The sequence below is a fragment of the Heptranchias perlo genome, chromosome 12 (assembly GCF_035084215.1).
Source record: "Heptranchias perlo isolate sHepPer1 chromosome 12, sHepPer1.hap1, whole genome shotgun sequence".
NCBI classification, from domain to species: domain Eukaryota; kingdom Metazoa; phylum Chordata; class Chondrichthyes; order Hexanchiformes; family Hexanchidae; genus Heptranchias; species Heptranchias perlo.
Window position 1 is genome coordinate 67,296,412 of NC_090336.1, and position 23,014 is coordinate 67,319,425.

Below are 23,014 nucleotides of genomic sequence, written 5' to 3' on the forward strand. Positions count from 1 at the left end.
AGACCCTGCTTGTTTCAAGTCAACGACGCCAAGTTATTTTGCACTTTGAATTATATCGCTACGTGCGAGCGGCACTCAGCCTTGGAGAAGAAAAAAATACCACTGAGCTGAGAAAGTTCTTTTTAAAAAGGTTTGCTTCCACAGCAGCTCTGAGTGTGAGAGAGAGAGAGAGAGAGAGAGAGAGAGATATCAGCTTTATTCTCAGTAATAATACACACACACACACACACACACACACACACACAGAGACACTGGGAAAGAGCTGATTTTCCTTTTGAATATCTCCCCACGGGGAGCTGCACCGTTCCCAGAAACACTGCAATACTGGGTCGATGCGTGGAGTGGACAGAGCAAGCCCCTAGTCCATCTCCCTGTTCTAAAAATCAATTAAAAATAATAATAAATAATATGTGTGTGTGTGTGTGTGTGTGTGTGTGTGTCGGTGTCAGTATCAGTCAGTCAGTCAGTCAGTGTCTCTCTCTCTCTCTCTCTCTCTCTCTCTCAGAGCTGCTGTGGAAGGAAACTTTTTTAAAAAGGACTTGCTTATTGAAAGAAAGATGTGTCTCAAGCTGCCGGGCCCTGTCCATTGTCATGTCAGTGGCAGGACTGCTTTCACCAGGAACCCGGTTTTGTGGGTCAGAGGTTCCAGGGGACCTGTTTTGTGCGGACTTCCCTGTGTCCGTCCCTCCCTGCCTGCCTTCCCCCCAGGACTTCCTTCTGAACACCTTTGTCGTTTGAGCGAGGGCCAAAAGCCTGCCTGTGAAAGGGAAGGATCAGCCGGTCAGCCCCCTGTTGGTCGCTGCTGCCAGTGCAGCAGGCGTGCGTGTGTCCTCGGCCTCGTGTCCAGGTCCCTCAGGGACTTGAGGCATCTCTCCCCGGTGGTCTCGTGGTCAGGACCGGGCTTCGAATCCCGGTCGGGGGGGATGACTTTCTGCTGCAGATTAATTGGCACCTCTGAAAGAAAGTCTCCCCTCCTGAGCGTAAAGCTCCACCCTCACCACCACCGCCACCTTTTCCACCCCTTGACAAACAGACAGACAGACAGACAGTCAGTCCAGTTCGGGAGCGCAGCTTTCATTTGGAAGCAGACCCTGCTTGTTTCAAGTCAACGACGCCAAGTTATTTTGCACTTTGAATTATATCGCTCCGTGCGAGCGGCACTCAGCCTTGGAGAAGAAAAAAATACCACTGAGCTGAGAAAGTTCTTTTTAAAACGGTTTCCTTCCACAGCAGCTCTGAGTGTAAGAGAGAGAGAGAGAGAGAGAGAGAGATATCAGCTTTATTCTCAGTAATAATACACACACACACACACACACACACACACACACACACACACACACACACACAGAGACACTGGGAAAGAGCTGTTTTTCCTTTTGAATATCTCCCCACAGGGAGCTGCACCGTTCCCAGAGACACTGCAATACTGGGTCGATGCGTGGAGTGGACGGAGCAAGCCCCTAGTCCATCTCCCTGTTCCAAAAATCAATTTAATATATGGTCCCCAGATAGGGGACGTATCAGATATTAAACTGATAAGAACAGATTTTTTTTTTTTTTTTTTTTTTTTTTTTTTTTTTCTGACACTCTGGGGTGCCTTATTGCCTTACAGATTCATTCCAGATTCCTTGCAGTGACATTACATCAAGCCAAAGCTCTACAAGCCAAAGCTCTACACTCTGCCCGAGGGGATTTCTCCCTGACTGCATCCCCCCGGCATACAATGGCAGGAAGGCTCCAAATGGTTGCCTTCCCCCACTTGACCACTTGATCTTAGCCAAAAGGCCGAGAAGCGATACCGCGCTCGATGCGAATTGATCTCGGGTCCTGTTTGCCCTCCCTCTTTGTTCTCTGGCTGCCGGTGTTGAAAGCAGTCTCGAAGCACTGCCGTTCTCTCCCACTCTGGCCACATTTTTTGCCACCGTTTCTAATTGCAACAGTGGATGAGTTTAAAGAAGTTGCCGTTTTTTCCTTTCTTGCCAGGATTGCTTGACAGATTGGTAAATTTGCCAGTAGGCCACCAATCAGATGGGAGAGGGTTGTGTCTCAACGGACCTCCGTCAGTCAGTCTCAGTCACTAACGAACTGCCGTGGAAGGAAACCTCTTTGAGTAAAACTAGTGACGTGACGTGTCTCACAATGAGCGAGCGAGTGAGATTGCAACGGCCAATTGAGAAAGAGGTGAGGTGCTGACAATCAGCAGCTCGTGTTGAAACATTCATTCCACGGCAGGCAAGACCAATCAAAAAAAATACTGCAGATGCTGGCTCGGCTCGGCTGGCTGGCTGGCTGGCTGGCTGGCTGGCTGGCTGGAAATGGGAAATAAAAACACAAGGCGTGTTAAAGGCTGGTTAAACTGTCGAAAGAAACAAGGCGTTAATGTTTCAGAAGCGCCTATTGAAAGACGTCTCTCAAGCTGCTCCCTGACTGGGCCCTGTCCATTGTCACGTTAATCCCAGGGCGGGGCGGGACTGCTTTGACCGGGAGACCTGTTTTCTGGGACGCAGGTGTGACATTCCAGGGAGGCACCTACTTTGTGCTGATTCGAAACGACCACGACAACGGCAACTTGCAGTTCTATATTACAACAACAACAACGCGCGTGTGGTAGTTGGGAGGGGCTGCGTTCGCGCTCTCCCCCCTGCATTGAAACTCAAAGTTCGATTTTCAATCCCATAGTCCACCAATCGGATGGGAGACGGTGTGTGTGTGTGTGTGTGTGTGTGTGTGTGTCAGTGTCAGTGTCAGTGTCAGTCTCTCTCTCTCTCTCTCTCTCTCTCACTCTTACTCAGAGCTGCTGTGGAAGGAAACCTTTTTAAAAAGAACTTGCATATTGAAAAAAAGATGTGTCTCAAGCTGCCGGGCCCTGTCCATTGTCACGTTAATGGCAGGACGGGGCAGGACTGCTTTGACCAGGAGACCTGTTTTCTGGGACGCAGGTGTGAGATTCCAGGGGACCTGCTTTGTGCTGATTTCCCTGCCTCCCTCCCTCCCCCCCAGGACTTCCTTCTGAACACCTTTGTCGTTTGAGCGAGGGCCAAAAGCCTGCCTGTGAAAGGGAAGGATCAGCCGGTCAGCCCCCTGCTGGTCGCTGCTGCCAGTGCAGCAGGCGTGCGTGTGTCCTCGGCCTCGTGTCCAGGTCCCTCAGGGACTTGAGGCAGCTCTCCCCGGTGGTCTCGTGGTCAGGACCGGGCTTCGAATCCCGGTCGGGGGGGGATGACTTTCTGCTGCAGATTAATTGGCATGAAGGAAAGTCTCCCCTCCTGAGCGGAATGCTCCACCCTCACCACCACCGCCACCGCCTTTTCCTCCCCTTGACAAACAGACAGACAGACAGACAGACAGTCAGTCCAGTTCGGGAGCGCAGCTTTCATTAAGCAATGGCGTTTGTGACAACTCATCGTCTGACAGGTTGATGATTTCCCCACACGCCTCCTGCCGAATAAAAGGCTCACCCTCCCGGACACTACCCCCAGAATCACCCACCCCGCCCCCCCGGGGTGAATATTAAGCCCGAGAACACCGACTGTAACCAACCGCAGTGAAAAGTTGAAGTGGCAACTCATTAACCAGATTTATTTTGGGCAACTCATTAACCAGATTTTTTGTTCATTTGGTTTATGAGTTGCCAAGTGTAAATCTGGTTAATGAGTTGCCACTTCAACTTTTCACTGCAGTTGGTTACAGTCGGTGTTCTCGGGCTTAATATTCACCCCGGGGGGGGGGGGGGGGGGGTGTATAGCGGGCGATGGCCGGTGTGGAGTGCGTTTTTTGGGGGTTGATTTTCACTTTGCCTCGCTGGTGGAATTTGTGGGAGGCAGGCAAGGGGATTGGTGTGGGCTGGTGGGCGGCAAGGGAGATGCTTGCTTCGGGGTGTTATCCTCACTTTGGTCCGCTGGTGAGAGTAGGCAGCGGCAGGCAGGCCGGCAGGCAAGTGTGATGTAGTGTGGGGTGCAGTGCAGTGCAGTGCAGTGCGGTGCTGCCCTGTCGTTTATGAAAGGTTGTAATGACACTGCTTTGCAGCTGACCATGTCCACTGATTTGTGACGCCCGTATGGAGGCTGATATCTCAGGAGGGCCGAGGCCGATTTCCTCCGGGGACGGCTCGTCGCGTGCGGCAGGACGAGGCGCAGCGGACGGTACCGAGCGCTCGGAGGTGCGGCGCTGCCCGCCGGAGGTACAGCGAAAGGCTGCAAACCGCTTTCCGCCTGCTAACTCGGCGGCCGTCAGACCGACCGACTCCGCTTTACCACCGGAGCTAGAGTCGGGCAAGGGGCACCGAAAGGTACCGGAAGGATCGCGTTCGCACGACGGGAAGTCGACTAGCGGGCCGCCGAAAGCGAGCCGGGGGCCCCCGGTTTTTCTGTCCCACCTGGAGACTGATATCTCAGGAAGGCCGAGGCCGATTTCCTCCGGGGACGGCTCGTCGCGTGCGGCAGGACGAGGCGCAGCGGACGGTACCGAGCGCTCGGAGGTGCGGCGCTGCCCGCCGGAGGTACAGCGAAAGTCTGCGAACCGCTTTCCGCCTCCTCTCACCGCACGGCTCTCCTTTTCACCCACTGGCGGATTTTCACCCTCCGACTGCTCGCTACCGTCCGCTGCGCCTGGTCCGGGCCCTGTCCATTGTCATGTTAATGGCAGGGCGGGGCAGGACTGCTTTCACCAGGAACCCGGTTTTCTGGGTCAGAGGTTCCAGGGGACCTGTTTTGTGCGGACTTCCCTGTGTCCGTCCCTCCATGCCTTCCCCCCAGGACTTCCTTCTGAACACCTTTGTCGTTTGAGCGAGGGCCAAAAGCCTGCCTGTGAAAGGGAAGGATCAGCCGGTCGGAACCCTGCTGGTCGCTGCTGCCAGTGCAGCAGGCGTGCGTGTGTCCTCGGCCTCGTGTCCAGGTCCCTCAGGGACTTGAGGCAACTCTCCCCGGTGGTCTCGTGGTCAGGACCGGGCTTCGAATCCCGGTCGGGGGGGGATGACTTTCTGCTGCAGATTAATTGGCACCTCTGAAAGAAAGTCTCCCCTCCTGAGCGTAAAGCTCCACCCTTAACCACCACCGCCGCCTTTTCCACCCCTTGACAAACAGACAGACAGACAGACAGACAGTCAGTCCAGTTCGGGAGCGCAGCTTTCATTTGGAAGCAGACCCTGCTTGTTTAAAGTCAACGACGCCAAGTTATTTTGCACTTTGAATTATATCGCTACGTGCGAGCGGCACTCAGCCTTGGAGAAGAAAAAAATACCACTGAGCTGAGAAAGGTCTTTTTAAAACGGTTTCCTTCCACAGCAGCTCTGAGTGAGAGAGAGAGAGAGAGAGAGAGAGAGAGATATCAGCTTTATTCTCAGTAATAATACACACACACACACACACACACACACACAGAGACACTGGGAAAGAGCTGTTTTTCCTTTTGAATATCTCCCCACGGGGAGCTGCACCGTTCCCAGAGACACTGCAATACTGGGTCGATGCGTGGAGTGGACGGAGCAAGCCCCTTTTCCATCTCCCTGTTCTAAAAATCAATTTAAAATAATAATAAATAATATGTGTGTGTGTGTGTGTGTGTGTGTGTGTGTCGGTGTCAGTATCAGTCAGTCAGTCAGTGTCTCTCTCTCTCTCTCTCTCTCTCTCCCTCACACTCAGAGCTGCTGTGGAAGGAAACTTTTTTAAAAAGAACTTGCTTATTGAAAGAAAGATGTGTCTCAAGCTGCCGGGCCCTGTCCATTGTCATGTCAATGGCAGGACTGCTTTCACCAGGAACCCGGTTTTCTGGGTCAGAGGTTCCAGGGGACCTGTTTTGTGCGGACTTCCCTGTGTCCGTCCCTCCCTGCCTGCCTTCCCCCCAGGACTTCCTTCTGAACACCTTTGTCGTTTGAGCGAGGGCCAAAAGCCTGCCTGTGAAAGGGAAGGATCAGCCGGTCAGCCCCCTGCTGGTCGCTGCTGCCAGTGCAGCAGGCGTGCGTGTGTATTCGGCCTCGTGTCCAGGTCCCTCAGGGACTTGAGGCAACTCTCCCCGGTGGTCTCGTGGTCAGGACCGGGCTTCGAATCCCGGTTGGGGGGGGATGACTTTCTGCTGCAGATTAATTGGCACCTCTGAAAGAAAGTCTCCCCTCCTGTGCGTAATGCTCCACCCTCACCACCACCACCGCCTTTTCCACCCCTTGACAAACAGACAGACAGACAGACAGACAGTCAGTCCAGTTCGGGAGCGCAGCTTTCATTTGGAAGCAGACCCTGCTTGTTTAAAGTCAACGACGCCAAGTTATTTTGCACTTTGAATTATATCGCTACGTGCGAGCGGCACTCAGCCTTGGAGAAGAAAAAAATACCACTGAGCTGAGAAAGTTCTTTTTAAAAAGGTTTCCTTCCACAGCAGCTCTGAGTGAGAGAGAGAGAGGGAGAGAGAGAGAGAGAGAGATATCAGCTTTATTCTCAGTAATAATACACACACACACACACACACACACACACAGAGACACTGGGAAAGAGCTGATTTTCCTTTTGAATATCTCCCCACGGGGAGCTGCACCGTTCCCAGAGACACTGCAATACTGGGTCGATGCGTGGAGTGGACGGAGCAAGCCCCTATTCCATCTCCCTGTTCTAAAAATCAATTAAAAATAATAATAAATAATATGTGTGTGTGTGTGTGTGTGTGTGTGTGTGTGTGTGTGTGTCGGTGTCAGTATCAGTCAGTGAGTCAGTGTCTCTCTCTCTCTCTCTCTCTCTCTCTCACTCAGAGCTGCTGTGGAAGGAAACTTTTTTAAAAAGAACTTGCATATTGAAAGAAAGATGTGTCTCAAGCTGCCGGGCCCTGTCCATTGTCATGTCAATGGCAGGACTGCTTTCACCAGGAACCCGGTTTTCTGGGTCAGAGGTTCCAGGGGACCTGTTTTGTGCGGACTTCCCTGTGTCCGTCCCTCCCTGCCTGCCTTCCCCCCAGGACTTCCTTCTGAACACCTTTGTCGTTTCAGCGAGGGCCAAAAGCCTGCCTGTGAAAGGGAAGGATCAGCCGGTCAGCCCCCTGTTGGTCGCTGCTGCCAGTGCAGCAGGCGTGCGTGTGTATTCGGCCTCGTGTCCAGGTCCCTCAGGGACTTGAGGCAACTCTCCCCGGTGGTCTTGTGGTCAGGACCGGGCTTCGAATCCCGGTCGGGGGGGATGACTTTCTGCTACAGATTAATTGGCACCTCTGAAAGAAAGTCTCCCCTCCTGAGCGTAAAGCTCCACCCTCACCACCACCGCCGCCTTTTCCTCCCCTTGACAAGCAGACAGACAGACAGACAGACAGTCCAGTTCGGGAGCGCAGCTTTCATTTGGAAGCAGACCCTGCTTGTTTAAAGTCAACGACGCCAAGTTATTTTGCACTTTGAATTATATCGCTACGTGCGAGCGGCACTCAGCCTTGGAGAAGAAAAAAATACCACTGAGCTGAGAAAGTTCTTTTTAAAACGGTTTCCTTCCACAGCAGCTCTGAGTGAGAGAGAGAGAGAGAGAGAGAGATATCAGCTTTATTCTCAGTAATAATACACACACACACACACACACACACACACAGAGACACTGGGAAAGAGCTGTTTTTCCTTTTGAATATCTCCCCACGGGGAGCTGCACCGTTCCCAGAAACACTGCAATACTGGGTCGATGCGTGGAGTGGACGGAGCAAGCCCCTATTCCATCTCCCTGTTCGAAAAATCAATTTAAAATAATAATAAATAATATGTGTGTGTGTGTGTGTGTGTGTGTGTGTGTGTGTCGGTGTCAGTATCAGTCAGTGAGTCAGTGTCTCTCTCTCTCTCTCTCTCTCTCTCTCTCACTCATAGCTGCTGTGGAAGGAAACTTTTTAAAAAAGAACTTGCTTATTGAAAGAAAGATGTGCCTCAAGCTGCCGGGCCCTGTCCATTGTCATGTCAATGGCAGGACTGCTTTCACCAGGAACCCGTTTTTCTGGGTCAGAGGTTCCAGGGGACCTGTTTTGTGCGGACTTCCCTGTGTCCGTCCCTCCCTGCCTGCCTTCCCCCCAGGACTTCCTTCTGAACACCTTTGTCGTTTAAAATAATAATAAATAATATGTGTGTGTGTGTGTGTGTGTGTGTGTGTGTGTGTGTGTGTCGGTGTCAGTCAGTGAGTCAGTGTCTCTCTCTCTCCTCTCTCTCTCTCACACTCAGAGCTGCTGTGGAAGGAAACTTTTTTAAAAAGAACTTGCTTATTGAAAGAAAGATGTGTCTCAAGCTGCCGGGCCCTGTCCATTGTCCTGTCAGTGGCAGGACTGCTTTCACCAGGAACCCGGTTTTCTGGGTCAGAGGTTCCAGGGGACCTGTTTTGTGCGGACTTCCCTGTGTCCGTCCCTCCCTGCCTGCCTTCCCCCCAGGACTTCCTTCTGAACACCTTTGTCGTTTGAGCGAGGGCCAAAAGCCTGCCTGTGAAAGGGAAGGATCAGCCGGTCAGCCCCCTGTTGGTCGCTGCTGCCAGTGCAGCAGGCGTGCGTGTGTCCTCGGCCTCGTGTCCAGGTCCCTCAGGGACTTGAGGCAACTCTCCCCGGTGGTCTCGTGGTCAGGACCGGGCTTCGAATCCCGGTCGGGGGGGATGACTTTCTGCTGCAGATGAATTGGCACCTCTGAAAGAAAGTCTCCCCTCCTGAGCGTAAAGCTCCACCCTCACCACCACCGCCGCCTTTTCCACCCCTTGACAAACGGACAGACAGACAGACAGACAGTCAGTCAGTCCAGTTCGGGAGCGCAGCTTTCATTTGGAAGCAGACCCTGCTTGTTTCAAGTCAACGACGCCAAGTTATTTTGCACTTTGAATTATATCGCTACGTGCGAGCGGCACTCAGCCTTGGAGAAGAAAAAAATACCACTGAGCTGAGAAAGTTCTTTTTAAAAAGGTTTGCTTCCACAGCAGCTCTGAGTGTGAGAGAGAGAGAGAGAGAGAGAGAGAGAGATATCAGCTTTATTCTCAGTAATAATACACACACACACACACACACACACACACACACAGAGACACTGGGAAAGAGCTGATTTTCCTTTTGAATATCTCCCCACGGGGAGCTGCACCGTTCCCAGAAACACTGCAATACTGGGTCGATGCGTGGAGTGGACAGAGCAAGCCCCTAGTCCATCTCCCTGTTCTAAAAATCAATTAAAAATAATAATAAATAATATGTGTGTGTGTGTGTGTGTGTGTGTGTGTGTCGGTGTCAGTATCAGTCAGTCAGTCAGTCAGTGTCTCTCTCTCTCTCTCTCTCTCTCTCTCTCAGAGCTGCTGTGGAAGGAAACTTTTTTAAAAAGGACTTGCTTATTGAAAGAAAGATGTGTCTCAAGCTGCCGGGCCCTGTCCATTGTCATGTCAGTGGCAGGACTGCTTTCACCAGGAACCCGGTTTTGTGGGTCAGAGGTTCCAGGGGACCTGTTTTGTGCGGACTTCCCTGTGTCCGTCCCTCCCTGCCTGCCTTCCCCCCAGGACTTCCTTCTGAACACCTTTGTCGTTTGAGCGAGGGCCAAAAGCCTGCCTGTGAAAGGGAAGGATCAGCCGGTCAGCCCCCTGTTGGTCGCTGCTGCCAGTGCAGCAGGCGTGCGTGTGTCCTCGGCCTCGTGTCCAGGTCCCTCAGGGACTTGAGGCATCTCTCCCCGGTGGTCTCGTGGTCAGGACCGGGCTTCGAATCCCGGTCGGGGGGGATGACTTTCTGCTGCAGATTAATTGGCACCTCTGAAAGAAAGTCTCCCCTCCTGAGCGTAAAGCTCCACCCTCACCACCACCGCCACCTTTTCCACCCCTTGACAAACAGACAGACAGACAGACAGTCAGTCCAGTTCGGGAGCGCAGCTTTCATTTGGAAGCAGACCCTGCTTGTTTCAAGTCAACGACGCCAAGTTATTTTGCACTTTGAATTATATCGCTCCGTGCGAGCGGCACTCAGCCTTGGAGAAGAAAAAAATACCACTGAGCTGAGAAAGTTCTTTTTAAAACGGTTTCCTTCCACAGCAGCTCTGAGTGTAAGAGAGAGAGAGAGAGAGAGAGAGAGATATCAGCTTTATTCTCAGTAATAATACACACACACACACACACACACACACACACACACACACACACACACACACAGAGACACTGGGAAAGAGCTGTTTTTCCTTTTGAATATCTCCCCACAGGGAGCTGCACCGTTCCCAGAGACACTGCAATACTGGGTCGATGCGTGGAGTGGACGGAGCAAGCCCCTAGTCCATCTCCCTGTTCCAAAAATCAATTTAATATATGGTCCCCAGATAGGGGACGTATCAGATATTAAACTGATAAGAACAGATTTTTTTTTTTTTTTTTCTGACACTCTGGGGTGCCTTATTGCCTTACAGATTCATTCCAGATTCCTTGCAGTGACATTACATCAAGCCAAAGCTCTACAAGCCAAAGCTCTACACTCTGCCCGAGGGGATTTCTCCCTGACTGCATCCCCCCGGCATACAATGGCAGGAAGGCTCCAAATGGTTGCCTTCCCCCACTTGACCACTTGATCTTAGCCAAAAGGCCGAGAAGCGATACCGCGCTCGATGCGAATTGATCTCGGGTCCTGTTTGCCCTCCCTCTTTGTTCTCTGGCTGCCGGTGTTGAAAGCAGTCTCGAAGCACTGCCGTTCTCTCCCACTCTGGCCACATTTTTTGCCACCGTTTCTAATTGCAACAGTGGATGAGTTTAAAGAAGTTGCCGTTTTTTCCTTTCTTGCCAGGATTGCTTGACAGATTGGTAAATTTGCCAGTAGGCCACCAATCAGATGGGAGAGGGTTGTGTCTCAACGGACCTCCGTCAGTCAGTCTCAGTCACTAACGAACTGCCGTGGAAGGAAACCTCTTTGAGTAAAACTAGTGACGTGACGTGTCTCACAATGAGCGAGCGAGTGAGATTGCAACGGCCAATTGAGAAAGAGGTGAGGTGCTGACAATCAGCAGCTCGTGTTGAAACATTCATTCCACGGCAGGCAAGACCAATCAAAAAAAATACTGCAGATGCTGGCTCGGCTCGGCTGGCTGGCTGGCTGGCTGGCTGGCTGGCTGGCTGGAAATGGGAAATAAAAACACAAGGCGTGTTAAAGGCTGGTTAAACTGTCGAAAGAAACAAGGCGTTAATGTTTCAGAAGCGCCTATTGAAAGACGTCTCTCAAGCTGCTCCCTGACTGGGCCCTGTCCATTGTCACGTTAATCCCAGGGCGGGGCGGGACTGCTTTGACCGGGAGACCTGTTTTCTGGGACGCAGGTGTGACATTCCAGGGAGGCACCTACTTTGTGCTGATTCGAAACGACCACGACAACGGCAACTTGCAGTTCTATATTACAACAACAACAACGCGCGTGTGGTAGTTGGGAGGGGCTGCGTTCGCGCTCTCCCCCCTGCATTGAAACTCAAAGTTCGATTTTCAATCCCATAGTCCACCAATCGGATGGGAGACGGTGTGTGTGTGTGTGTGTGTGTGTGTGTGTGTCAGTGTCAGTGTCAGTGTCAGTCTCTCTCTCTCTCTCTCTCTCTCTCACTCTTACTCAGAGCTGCTGTGGAAGGAAACCTTTTTAAAAAGAACTTGCATATTGAAAAAAAGATGTGTCTCAAGCTGCCGGGCCCTGTCCATTGTCACGTTAATGGCAGGACGGGGCAGGACTGCTTTGACCAGGAGACCTGTTTTCTGGGACGCAGGTGTGAGATTCCAGGGGACCTGCTTTGTGCTGATTTCCCTGCCTCCCTCCCTCCCCCCCAGGACTTCCTTCTGAACACCTTTGTCGTTTGAGCGAGGGCCAAAAGCCTGCCTGTGAAAGGGAAGGATCAGCCGGTCAGCCCCCTGCTGGTCGCTGCTGCCAGTGCAGCAGGCGTGCGTGTGTCCTCGGCCTCGTGTCCAGGTCCCTCAGGGACTTGAGGCAGCTCTCCCCGGTGGTCTCGTGGTCAGGACCGGGCTTCGAATCCCGGTCGGGGGGGGATGACTTTCTGCTGCAGATTAATTGGCATGAAGGAAAGTCTCCCCTCCTGAGCGGAATGCTCCACCCTCACCACCACCGCCACCGCCTTTTCCTCCCCTTGACAAACAGACAGACAGACAGACAGACAGTCAGTCCAGTTCGGGAGCGCAGCTTTCATTAAGCAATGGCGTTTGTGACAACTCATCGTCTGACAGGTTGATGATTTCCCCACACGCCTCCTGCCGAATAAAAGGCTCACCCTCCCGGACACTACCCCCAGAATCACCCACCCCGCCCCCCCGGGGTGAATATTAAGCCCGAGAACACCGACTGTAACCAACCGCAGTGAAAAGTTGAAGTGGCAACTCATTAACCAGATTTATTTTGGGCAACTCATTAACCAGATTTTTTGTTCATTTGGTTTATGAGTTGCCAAGTGTAAATCTGGTTAATGAGTTGCCACTTCAACTTTTCACTGCAGTTGGTTACAGTCGGTGTTCTCGGGCTTAATATTCACCCCGGGGGGGGGGGGGGGGGGGTGTATAGCGGGCGATGGCCGGTGTGGAGTGCGTTTTTTGGGGGTTGATTTTCACTTTGCCTCGCTGGTGGAATTTGTGGGAGGCAGGCAAGGGGATTGGTGTGGGCTGGTGGGCGGCAAGGGAGATGCTTGCTTCGGGGTGTTATCCTCACTTTGGTCCGCTGGTGAGAGTAGGCAGCGGCAGGCAGGCCGGCAGGCAGGCAAGTGTGATGTAGTGTGGGGTGCAGTGCAGTGCAGTGCAGTGCGGTGCTGCCCTGTCGTTTATGAAAGGTTGTAATGACACTGCTTTGCAGCTGACCATGTCCACTGATTTGTGACGCCCGTATGGAGGCTGATATCTCAGGAGGGCCGAGGCCGATTTCCTCCGGGGACGGCTCGTCGCGTGCGGCAGGACGAGGCGCAGCGGACGGTACCGAGCGCTCGGAGGTGCGGCGCTGCCCGCCGGAGGTACAGCGAAAGGCTGCAAACCGCTTTCCGCCTGCTAACTCGGCGGCCGTCAGACCGACCGACTCCGCTTTACCACCGGAGCTAGAGTCGGGCAAGGGGCACCGAAAGGTACCGGAAGGATCGCGTTCGCACGACGGGAAGTCGACTAGCGGGCCGCCGAAAGCGAGCCGGGGGCCCCCGGTTTTTCTGTCCCACCTGGAGACTGATATCTCAGGAAGGCCGAGGCCGATTTCCTCCGGGGACGGCTCGTCGCGTGCGGCAGGACGAGGCGCAGCGGACGGTACCGAGCGCTCGGAGGTGCGGCGCTGCCCGCCGGAGGTACAGCGAAAGTCTGCGAACCGCTTTCCGCCTCCTCTCACCGCACGGCTCTCCTTTTCACCCACTGGCGGATTTTCACCCTCCGACTGCTCGCTACCGTCCGCTGCGCCTGGTCCGGGCCCTGTCCATTGTCATGTTAATGGCAGGGCGGGGCAGGACTGCTTTCACCAGGAACCCGGTTTTCTGGGTCAGAGGTTCCAGGGGACCTGTTTTGTGCGGACTTCCCTGTGTCCGTCCCTCCATGCCTTCCCCCCAGGACTTCCTTCTGAACACCTTTGTCGTTTGAGCGAGGGCCAAAAGCCTGCCTGTGAAAGGGAAGGATCAGCCGGTCGGAACCCTGCTGGTCGCTGCTGCCAGTGCAGCAGGCGTGCGTGTGTCCTCGGCCTCGTGTCCAGGTCCCTCAGGGACTTGAGGCAACTCTCCCCGGTGGTCTCGTGGTCAGGACCGGGCTTCGAATCCCGGTCGGGGGGGGATGACTTTCTGCTGCAGATTAATTGGCACCTCTGAAAGAAAGTCTCCCCTCCTGAGCGTAAAGCTCCACCCTTAACCACCACCGCCGCCTTTTCCACCCCTTGACAAACAGACAGACAGACAGACAGACAGTCAGTCCAGTTCGGGAGCGCAGCTTTCATTTGGAAGCAGACCCTGCTTGTTTAAAGTCAACGACGCCAAGTTATTTTGCACTTTGAATTATATCGCTACGTGCGAGCGGCACTCAGCCTTGGAGAAGAAAAAAATACCACTGAGCTGAGAAAGGTCTTTTTAAAACGGTTTCCTTCCACAGCAGCTCTGAGTGAGAGAGAGAGAGAGAGAGAGAGAGAGAGATATCAGCTTTATTCTCAGTAATAATACACACACACACACACACACACACACACAGAGACACTGGGAAAGAGCTGTTTTTCCTTTTGAATATCTCCCCACGGGGAGCTGCACCGTTCCCAGAGACACTGCAATACTGGGTCGATGCGTGGAGTGGACGGAGCAAGCCCCTTTTCCATCTCCCTGTTCTAAAAATCAATTTAAAATAATAATAAATAATATGTGTGTGTGTGTGTGTGTGTGTGTGTGTGTCGGTGTCAGTATCAGTCAGTCAGTCAGTGTCTCTCTCTCTCTCTCTCTCTCTCTCCCTCACACTCAGAGCTGCTGTGGAAGGAAACTTTTTTAAAAAGAACTTGCTTATTGAAAGAAAGATGTGTCTCAAGCTGCCGGGCCCTGTCCATTGTCATGTCAATGGCAGGACTGCTTTCACCAGGAACCCGGTTTTCTGGGTCAGAGGTTCCAGGGGACCTGTTTTGTGCGGACTTCCCTGTGTCCGTCCCTCCCTGCCTGCCTTCCCCCCAGGACTTCCTTCTGAACACCTTTGTCGTTTGAGCGAGGGCCAAAAGCCTGCCTGTGAAAGGGAAGGATCAGCCGGTCAGCCCCCTGCTGGTCGCTGCTGCCAGTGCAGCAGGCGTGCGTGTGTATTCGGCCTCGTGTCCAGGTCCCTCAGGGACTTGAGGCAACTCTCCCCGGTGGTCTCGTGGTCAGGACCGGGCTTCGAATCCCGGTTGGGGGGGGATGACTTTCTGCTGCAGATTAATTGGCACCTCTGAAAGAAAGTCTCCCCTCCTGTGCGTAATGCTCCACCCTCACCACCACCACCGCCTTTTCCACCCCTTGACAAACAGACAGACAGACAGACAGACAGTCAGTCCAGTTCGGGAGCGCAGCTTTCATTTGGAAGCAGACCCTGCTTGTTTAAAGTCAACGACGCCAAGTTATTTTGCACTTTGAATTATATCGCTACGTGCGAGCGGCACTCAGCCTTGGAGAAGAAAAAAATACCACTGAGCTGAGAAAGTTCTTTTTAAAAAGGTTTCCTTCCACAGCAGCTCTGAGTGAGAGAGAGAGAGGGAGAGAGAGAGAGAGAGAGATATCAGCTTTATTCTCAGTAATAATACACACACACACACACACACACACACACAGAGACACTGGGAAAGAGCTGATTTTCCTTTTGAATATCTCCCCACGGGGAGCTGCACCGTTCCCAGAGACACTGCAATACTGGGTCGATGCGTGGAGTGGACGGAGCAAGCCCCTATTCCATCTCCCTGTTCTAAAAATCAATTAAAAATAATAATAAATAATATGTGTGTGTGTGTGTGTGTGTGTGTGTGTGTGTGTGTGTGTCGGTGTCAGTATCAGTCAGTGAGTCAGTGTCTCTCTCTCTCTCTCTCTCTCTCTCTCACTCAGAGCTGCTGTGGAAGGAAACTTTTTTAAAAAGAACTTGCATATTGAAAGAAAGATGTGTCTCAAGCTGCCGGGCCCTGTCCATTGTCATGTCAATGGCAGGACTGCTTTCACCAGGAACCCGGTTTTCTGGGTCAGAGGTTCCAGGGGACCTGTTTTGTGCGGACTTCCCTGTGTCCGTCCCTCCCTGCCTGCCTTCCCCCCAGGACTTCCTTCTGAACACCTTTGTCGTTTCAGCGAGGGCCAAAAGCCTGCCTGTGAAAGGGAAGGATCAGCCGGTCAGCCCCCTGTTGGTCGCTGCTGCCAGTGCAGCAGGCGTGCGTGTGTATTCGGCCTCGTGTCCAGGTCCCTCAGGGACTTGAGGCAACTCTCCCCGGTGGTCTTGTGGTCAGGACCGGGCTTCGAATCCCGGTCGGGGGGGATGACTTTCTGCTACAGATTAATTGGCACCTCTGAAAGAAAGTCTCCCCTCCTGAGCGTAAAGCTCCACCCTCACCACCACCGCCGCCTTTTCCTCCCCTTGACAAGCAGACAGACAGACAGACAGACAGTCCAGTTCGGGAGCGCAGCTTTCATTTGGAAGCAGACCCTGCTTGTTTAAAGTCAACGACGCCAAGTTATTTTGCACTTTGAATTATATCGCTACGTGCGAGCGGCACTCAGCCTTGGAGAAGAAAAAAATACCACTGAGCTGAGAAAGTTCTTTTTAAAACGGTTTCCTTCCACAGCAGCTCTGAGTGAGAGAGAGAGAGAGAGAGAGAGATATCAGCTTTATTCTCAGTAATAATACACACACACACACACACACACACACACAGAGACACTGGGAAAGAGCTGTTTTTCCTTTTGAATATCTCCCCACGGGGAGCTGCACCGTTCCCAGAAACACTGCAATACTGGGTCGATGCGTGGAGTGGACGGAGCAAGCCCCTATTCCATCTCCCTGTTCGAAAAATCAATTTAAAATAATAATAAATAATATGTGTGTGTGTGTGTGTGTGTGTGTGTGTGTGTGTCGGTGTCAGTATCAGTCAGTGAGTCAGTGTCTCTCTCTCTCTCTCTCTCTCTCTCTCTCACTCATAGCTGCTGTGGAAGGAAACTTTTTAAAAAAGAACTTGCTTATTGAAAGAAAGATGTGCCTCAAGCTGCCGGGCCCTGTCCATTGTCATGTCAATGGCAGGACTGCTTTCACCAGGAACCCGTTTTTCTGGGTCAGAGGTTCCAGGGGACCTGTTTTGTGCGGACTTCCCTGTGTCCGTCCCTCCCTGCCTGCCTTCCCCCCAGGACTTCCTTCTGAACACCTTTGTCGTTTAAAATAATAATAAATAATATGTGTGTGTGTGTGTGTGTGTGTGTGTGTGTGTGTGTGTGTCGGTGTCAGTCAGTGAGTCAGTGTCTCTCTCTCTCCTCTCTCTCTCTCACACTCAGAGCTGCTGTGGAAGGAAACTTTTTTAAAAAGAACTTGCTTATTGAAAGAAAGATGTGTCTCAAGCTGCCGGGCCCTGTCCATTGTCCTGTCAGTGGCAGGACTGCTTTCACCAGGAACCCGGTTTTCTGGGTCAGAGGTTCCAGGGGACCTGTTTTGTGCGGACTTCCCTGTGTCCGTCCCTCCCTGCCTGCCTTCCCCCCAGGACTTCCTTCTGAACACCTTTGTCGTTTGAGCGAGGGCCAAAAGCCTGCCTGTGAAAGGGAAGGATCAGCCGGTCAGCCCCCTGTTGGTCGCTGCTGCCAGTGCAGCAGGCGTGCGTGTGTCCTCGGCCTCGTGTCCAGGTCCCTCAGGGACTTGAGGCAACTCTCCCCGGTGGTCTCGTGGTCAGGACCGGGCTTCGAATCCCGGTCGGGGGGGATGACTTTCTGCTGCAGATGAATTGGCACCTCTGAAAGAAAGTCTCCCCTCCTGAGCGTAAAGCTCCACCCTCACCACCACCGCCGCCTTTTCCACCCCTTGACAAACGGACAGACAGACAGACAGACAGTCAGTCAGTCCAGTTCGGGAGCGCAGCTTTCATTTGGAAGCAGACCCTGCTTGTTTCAAGTCAACGACGCCAAGTTATTTTGCACTTTGAATTATATCGCTACGTGCGAGCGGCACTCAGCCTTGGAGAAGAAAAAAATACCACTGAGCTGAGAAAGTTCTTTTTAAAAAGGTTTGCTTCCACAGCAGCTCTGAGTGTGAGAGAGAGAGAGAGAGAGAGAGAGAGAGATATCAGCTTTATTCTCAGTAATAATACACACACACACACACACACACACACACACACAGAGACACTGGGAAAGAGCTGATTTTCCTTTTGAATATCTCCCCACGGGGAGCTGCACCGTTCCCAGAAACACTGCAATACTGGGTCGATGCGTGGAGTGGACAGAGCAAGCCCCTAGTCCATCTCCCTGTTCTAAAAATCAATTAAAAATAATAATAAATAATATGTGTGTGTGTGTGTGTGTGTGTGTGTGTGTCGGTGTCAGTATCAGTCAGTCAGTCAGTCAGTGTCTCTCTCTCTCTCTCTCTCTCTCTCTCTCAGAGCTGCTGTGGAAGGAAACTTTTTTAAAAAGGACTTGCTTATTGAAAGAAAGATGTGTCTCAAGCTGCCGGGCCCTGTCCATTGTCATGTCAGTGGCAGGACTGCTTTCACCAGGAACCCGGTTTTGTGGGTCAGAGGTTCCAGGGGACCTGTTTTGTGCGGACTTCCCTGTGTCCGTCCCTCCCTGCCTGCCTTCCCCCCAGGACTTCCTTCTGAACACCTTTGTCGTTTGAGCGAGGGCCAAAAGCCTGCCTGTGAAAGGGAAGGATCAGCCGGTCAGCCCCCTGTTGGTCGCTGCTGCCAGTGCAGCAGGCGTGCGTGTGTCCTCGGCCTCGTGTCCAGGTCCCTCAGGGACTTGAGGCATCTCTCCCCGGTGGTCTCGTGGTCAGGACCGGGCTTCGAATCCCGGTCGGGGGGGATGACTTTCTGCTGCAGATTAATTGGCACCTCTGAAAGAAAGTCTCCCCTCCTGAGCGTAAAGCTCCACCCTCACCACCACCGCCACCTTTTCCACCCCTTGACAAACAGACAGACAGACAGACAGTCAGTCCAGTTCGGGAGCGCAGCTTTCATTTGGAAGCAGACCCTGCTTGTTTCAAGTCAACGACGCCAAGTTATTTTGCACTTTGAATTATATCGCTCCGTGCGAGCGGCACTCAGCCTTGGAGAAGAAAAAAATACCACTGAGCTGAGAAAGTTCTTTTTAAAACGGTTTCCTTCCACAGCAGCTCTGAGTGTAAGAGAGAGAGAGAGAGAGAGAGAGAGATATCAGCTTTATTCTCAGTAATAATACACACACACACACACACACACACACACACACACACACACACACACACAGAGACACTGGGAAAGAGCTGTTTTTCCTTTTGAATATCTCCCCACAGGGAGCTGCACCGTTCCCAGAGACACTGCAATACTGGGTCGATGCGTGGAGTGGACGGAGCAAGCCCCTAGTCCATCTCCCTGTTCCAAAAATCAATTTAATATATGGTCCCCAGATAGGGGACGTATCAGATATTAAACTGATAAGAACAGATTTTTTTTTTTTTTTTTTTTTTTTTTTTTTTTTTTTTCTGACACTCTGGGGTGCCTTATTGCCTTACAGATTCATTCCAGATTCCTTGCAGTGACATTACATCAAGCCAAAGCTCTACAAGCCAAAGCTCTACACTCTGCCCGAGGGGATTTCTCCCTGACTGCATCCCCCCGGCATACAATGGCAGGAAGGCTCCAAATGGTTGCCTTCCCCCACTTGACCACTTGATCTTAGCCAAAAGGCCGAGAAGCGATACCGCGCTCGATGCGAATTGATCTCGGGTCCTGTTTGCCCTCCCTCTTTGTTCTCTGGCTGCCGGTGTTGAAAGCAGTCTCGAAGCACTGCCGTTCTCTCCCACTCTGGCCACATTTTTTGCCACCGTTTCTAATTGCAACAGTGGATGAGTTTAAAGAAGTTGCCGTTTTTTCCTTTCTTGCCAGGATTGCTTGACAGATTGGTAAATTTGCCAGTAGGCCACCAATCAGATGGGAGAGGGTTGTGTCTCAACGGACCTCCGTCAGTCAGTCTCAGTCACTAACGAACTGCCGTGGAAGGAAACCTCTTTGAGTAAAACTAGTGACGTGACGTGTCTCACAATGAGCGAGCGAGTGAGATTGCAACGGCCAATTGAGAAAGAGGTGAGGTGCTGACAATCAGCAGCTCGTGTTGAAACATTCATTCCACGGCAGGCAAGACCAATCAAAAAAAATACTGCAGATGCTGGCTCGGCTCGGCTGGCTGGCTGGCTGGCTGGCTGGCTGGCTGGCTGGAAATGGGAAATAAAAACACAAGGCGTGTTAAAGGCTGGTTAAACTGTCGAAAGAAACAAGGCGTTAATGTTTCAGAAGCGCCTATTGAAAGACGTCTCTCAAGCTGCTCCCTGACTGGGCCCTGTCCATTGTCACGTTAATCCCAGGGCGGGGCGGGACTGCTTTGACCGGGAGACCTGTTTTCTGGGACGCAGGTGTGACATTCCAGGGAGGCACCTACTTTGTGCTGATTCGAAACGACCACGACAACGGCAACTTGCAGTTCTATATTACAACAACAACAACGCGCGTGTGGTAGTTGGGAGGGGCTGCGTTCGCGCTCTCCCCCCTGCATTGAAACTCAAAGTTCGATTTTCAATCCCATAGTCCACCAATCGGATGGGAGACGGTGTGTGTGTGTGTGTGTGTGTGTGTGTGTCAGTGTCAGTGTCAGTGTCAGTCTCTCTCTCTCTCTCACTCTTACTCAGAGCTGCTGTGGAAGGAAACCTTTTTAAAAAGAACTTGCATATTGAAAAAAAGATGTGTCTCAAGCTGCCGGGCCCTGTCCATTGTCACGTTAATGGCAGGACGGGGCAGGACTGCTTTGACCAGGAGACCTGTTTTCTGGGACGCAGGTGTGAGATTCCAGGGGACCTGCTTTGTGCTGATTTCCCTGCCTCCCTCCCTCCTCCCCAGGACTTCCTTCTGAACACCTTTGTCGTTTGAGCGAGGGCCAAAAGCCTGCCTGTGAAAGGGAAGGATCAGCCGGTCAGCCCCCTGCTGGTCGCTGCTGCCAGTGCAGCAGGCGTGCGTGTGTCCTCGGCCTCGTGTCCAGGTCCCTCAGGGACTTGAGGCAGCTCTCCCCGGTGGTCTCGTGGTCAGGACCGGGCTTCGAATCCCAGTCGGGGGGGGATGACTTTCTGCTGCAGATTAATTGGCATGAAGGAAAGTCTCCCCTCCTGAGCGTAAAGCTCCACCCTCACCACCACCGCCGCCTTTTCCTCCCCTTGACAAACGGACAGACAGACAGACAGTCAGTCAGTCCAGTTCGGGAGCGCAGCTTTCATTAAGCAATGGCGTTTGTGACAACTCATCGTCTGACAGGTTGATGATTTCCCCACACGCCTCCTGCCGAATAAAAGGCTCACCCTCCCGGACACTACCCCCAGAATCACCCACCCCGCCCCCCAGGGGTGAATATTAAGCCCGAGAACACCGACTGTAACCAACCGCAGTGAAAAGTTGAAGTGGCAACTCATTAACCAGATTTATTTTGGGCAACTCATTAACCAGATTTTTTGTTCATTTGGTTTATGAGTTGCCAAGTGTAAATCTGGTTAATGAGTTGCCACTTCAACTTTTCACTGCGGTTGGTTACAGTCGGTGTTCTCGGGCTTAATATTCGCCCCGGGGGGGGGGGGGGGGGTGTATAGCGGGCGATGGCCGGTGTGGAGTGCGTTTTTTGGGGGTTGATTTTCACTTTGCCTCGCTGGTGGAATTTGTGGGAGGCAGGCAAGGGGATTGGTGTGGGCTGGTGGGCGGCAAGGGAGATGCTTGCTTCGGGGTGTTATCCTCACTTTGGTCCGCTGGTGAGAGTAGGCAGCGGCAGGCAGGCAGGCAGGCAAGTGTGATGTAGTGTGGGGTGCAGTGCAGTGCGGTGCGGTGCTGCCCTGTCGTTTATGAAAGGTTGTAATGACACTGCTTTGCAGCTGACCATGTCCACTGATTTGTGACGCCCGTATGGAGGCTGATATCTCAGGAGGGCCGAGGCCGATTTCCTCCGGGGACGGCTCGTCGCGTGCGGCAGGACGAGGCGCAGCGGACGGTACCGAGCGCTCGGAGGTGCGGCGCTGCCCGCCGGAGGTACAGCGAAAGGCTGCAAACCGCTTTCCGCCTGCTAACTCGGCGGCCGTCAGACCGACCGACTCCGCTTTACCACCGGAGCTAGAGTCGGGCAAGGGGCACCGAAGGGTACCGGAAGGATCGCGTTCGCACGACGGGAAGTCGACTAGCGGGCCGCCGAAAGCGAGCCGGGGGCCCCCGGTTTTTCTGTCCCACCTGGAGACTGATATCTCAGGAAGGCCGAGGCCGATTTCCTCCGGGGACGGCTCGTCGCGTGCGGCAGGACGAGGCGCAGCGGACGGTACCGAGCGCTCGGAGGTGCGGCGCTGCCCGCCGGAGGTACAGCGAAAGTCTGCGAACCGCTTTCCGCCTCCTCTCACCGCACGGCTCTCCTTTTCACCCACTGGCGGATTTTCACCCTCCGACTGCTCGCTACCGTCCGCTGCGCCTGGTCCGGGCCCTGTCCATTGTCATGTTAATGGCAGGGCGGGGCAGGACTGCTTTCACCAGGAACCCGGTTTTCTGGGTCAGAGGTTCCAGGGGACCTGTTTTGTGCGGACTTCCCTGTGTCCGTCCCTCCCTGCCTGCCTTCCCCCCAGGACTTCCTTCTGAACACCTTTGTCGTTTAAAATAATAATAAATAATATGTGTGTGTGTGTCGGTGTCAGTATCAGTCAGTCAGTCAGTCTCTCTCTCTCTCTCTCTCTCTCTCACTCAGAGCTGCTGTGGAAGGAAACTTTTTTAAAAAGAACTTGCTTATTGAAAGAAAGATGTGTCTCAAGCTGCCGGGCCCTGTCCATTGTCATGTCAATGGCAGGACTGCTTTCACCAGGAACCCGGTTTTCTGGGTCAGAGGTTCCAGGGGACCTGTTTTGTGCGGACTTCCCTGTGTCCGTCCCTCCCTGCCTGCCTTCCCCCCAGGACTTCCTTCTGAACACCTTTGTCGTTTAAAATAATAATAAATAATATGTGTGTGTGTGTGTGTGTGTGTGTCGGTGTCAGTCAGTGAGTCAGTGTCTCTCTCTCTCTCTCTCTCTCTCTCTCACTCAGAGCTGCTGTGGAAGGAAACTTTTTTAAAAAGAACTTGCTTATTGAAAGAAAGATGTGTCTCAAGCTGCCGGGTCCTGTCCATTGTCCTGTCAATGGCAGGACTGCTTTCACCAGGAACCCGGTTTTGTGGGTCAGAGGTTCCAGGGGACCTGTTTTGTGCGGACTTCCCTGTGTCCGTCCCTCCCTGCCTGCCTTCCCCCCAGGACTTCCTTCTGAACAGCTTTGTCGTTTCAGCGAGGGCCAAAAGCCTGCCTGTGAAAGGGAAGGATCAGCCGGTCAGCCCCCTGTTGGTCGCTGCTGCCAGTGCAGCAGGCGTGCGTGTGTCCTCGGCCTCGTGTCCAGGTCCCT

General features: G+C 52.9%; 12 pseudogenes; all 12 read right to left on the minus strand.

Moving 5' to 3' along the window:
- Positions 1-291: 291 nt before the first annotated feature.
- On the minus strand, positions 292-408 carry LOC137329987 (U2 spliceosomal RNA; annotated as a pseudogene).
- A 985-nt stretch (positions 409-1,393) lies between these two features.
- Positions 1,394-1,614, minus strand: LOC137328579 (U2 spliceosomal RNA; annotated as a pseudogene).
- A 3,806-nt stretch (positions 1,615-5,420) lies between these two features.
- Positions 5,421-5,537, minus strand: LOC137329055 (U2 spliceosomal RNA; annotated as a pseudogene).
- A 974-nt stretch (positions 5,538-6,511) lies between these two features.
- On the minus strand, positions 6,512-6,628 carry LOC137329422 (U2 spliceosomal RNA; annotated as a pseudogene).
- A 965-nt stretch (positions 6,629-7,593) lies between these two features.
- On the minus strand, positions 7,594-7,710 carry LOC137329125 (U2 spliceosomal RNA; annotated as a pseudogene).
- A 1,328-nt stretch (positions 7,711-9,038) lies between these two features.
- On the minus strand, positions 9,039-9,155 carry LOC137329989 (U2 spliceosomal RNA; annotated as a pseudogene).
- Positions 9,156-10,140: 985 nt separating this feature from the next.
- Positions 10,141-10,344, minus strand: LOC137328507 (U2 spliceosomal RNA; annotated as a pseudogene).
- Positions 10,345-14,154: 3,810 nt separating this feature from the next.
- On the minus strand, positions 14,155-14,271 carry LOC137329056 (U2 spliceosomal RNA; annotated as a pseudogene).
- Positions 14,272-15,245: 974 nt separating this feature from the next.
- LOC137329423 (U2 spliceosomal RNA) lies at positions 15,246-15,362 on the minus strand (annotated as a pseudogene).
- A 965-nt stretch (positions 15,363-16,327) lies between these two features.
- On the minus strand, positions 16,328-16,444 carry LOC137329127 (U2 spliceosomal RNA; annotated as a pseudogene).
- Positions 16,445-17,772: 1,328 nt separating this feature from the next.
- On the minus strand, positions 17,773-17,889 carry LOC137329990 (U2 spliceosomal RNA; annotated as a pseudogene).
- A 983-nt stretch (positions 17,890-18,872) lies between these two features.
- LOC137328593 (U2 spliceosomal RNA) lies at positions 18,873-19,096 on the minus strand (annotated as a pseudogene).
- Positions 19,097-23,014: the final 3,918 nt, after the last annotated feature.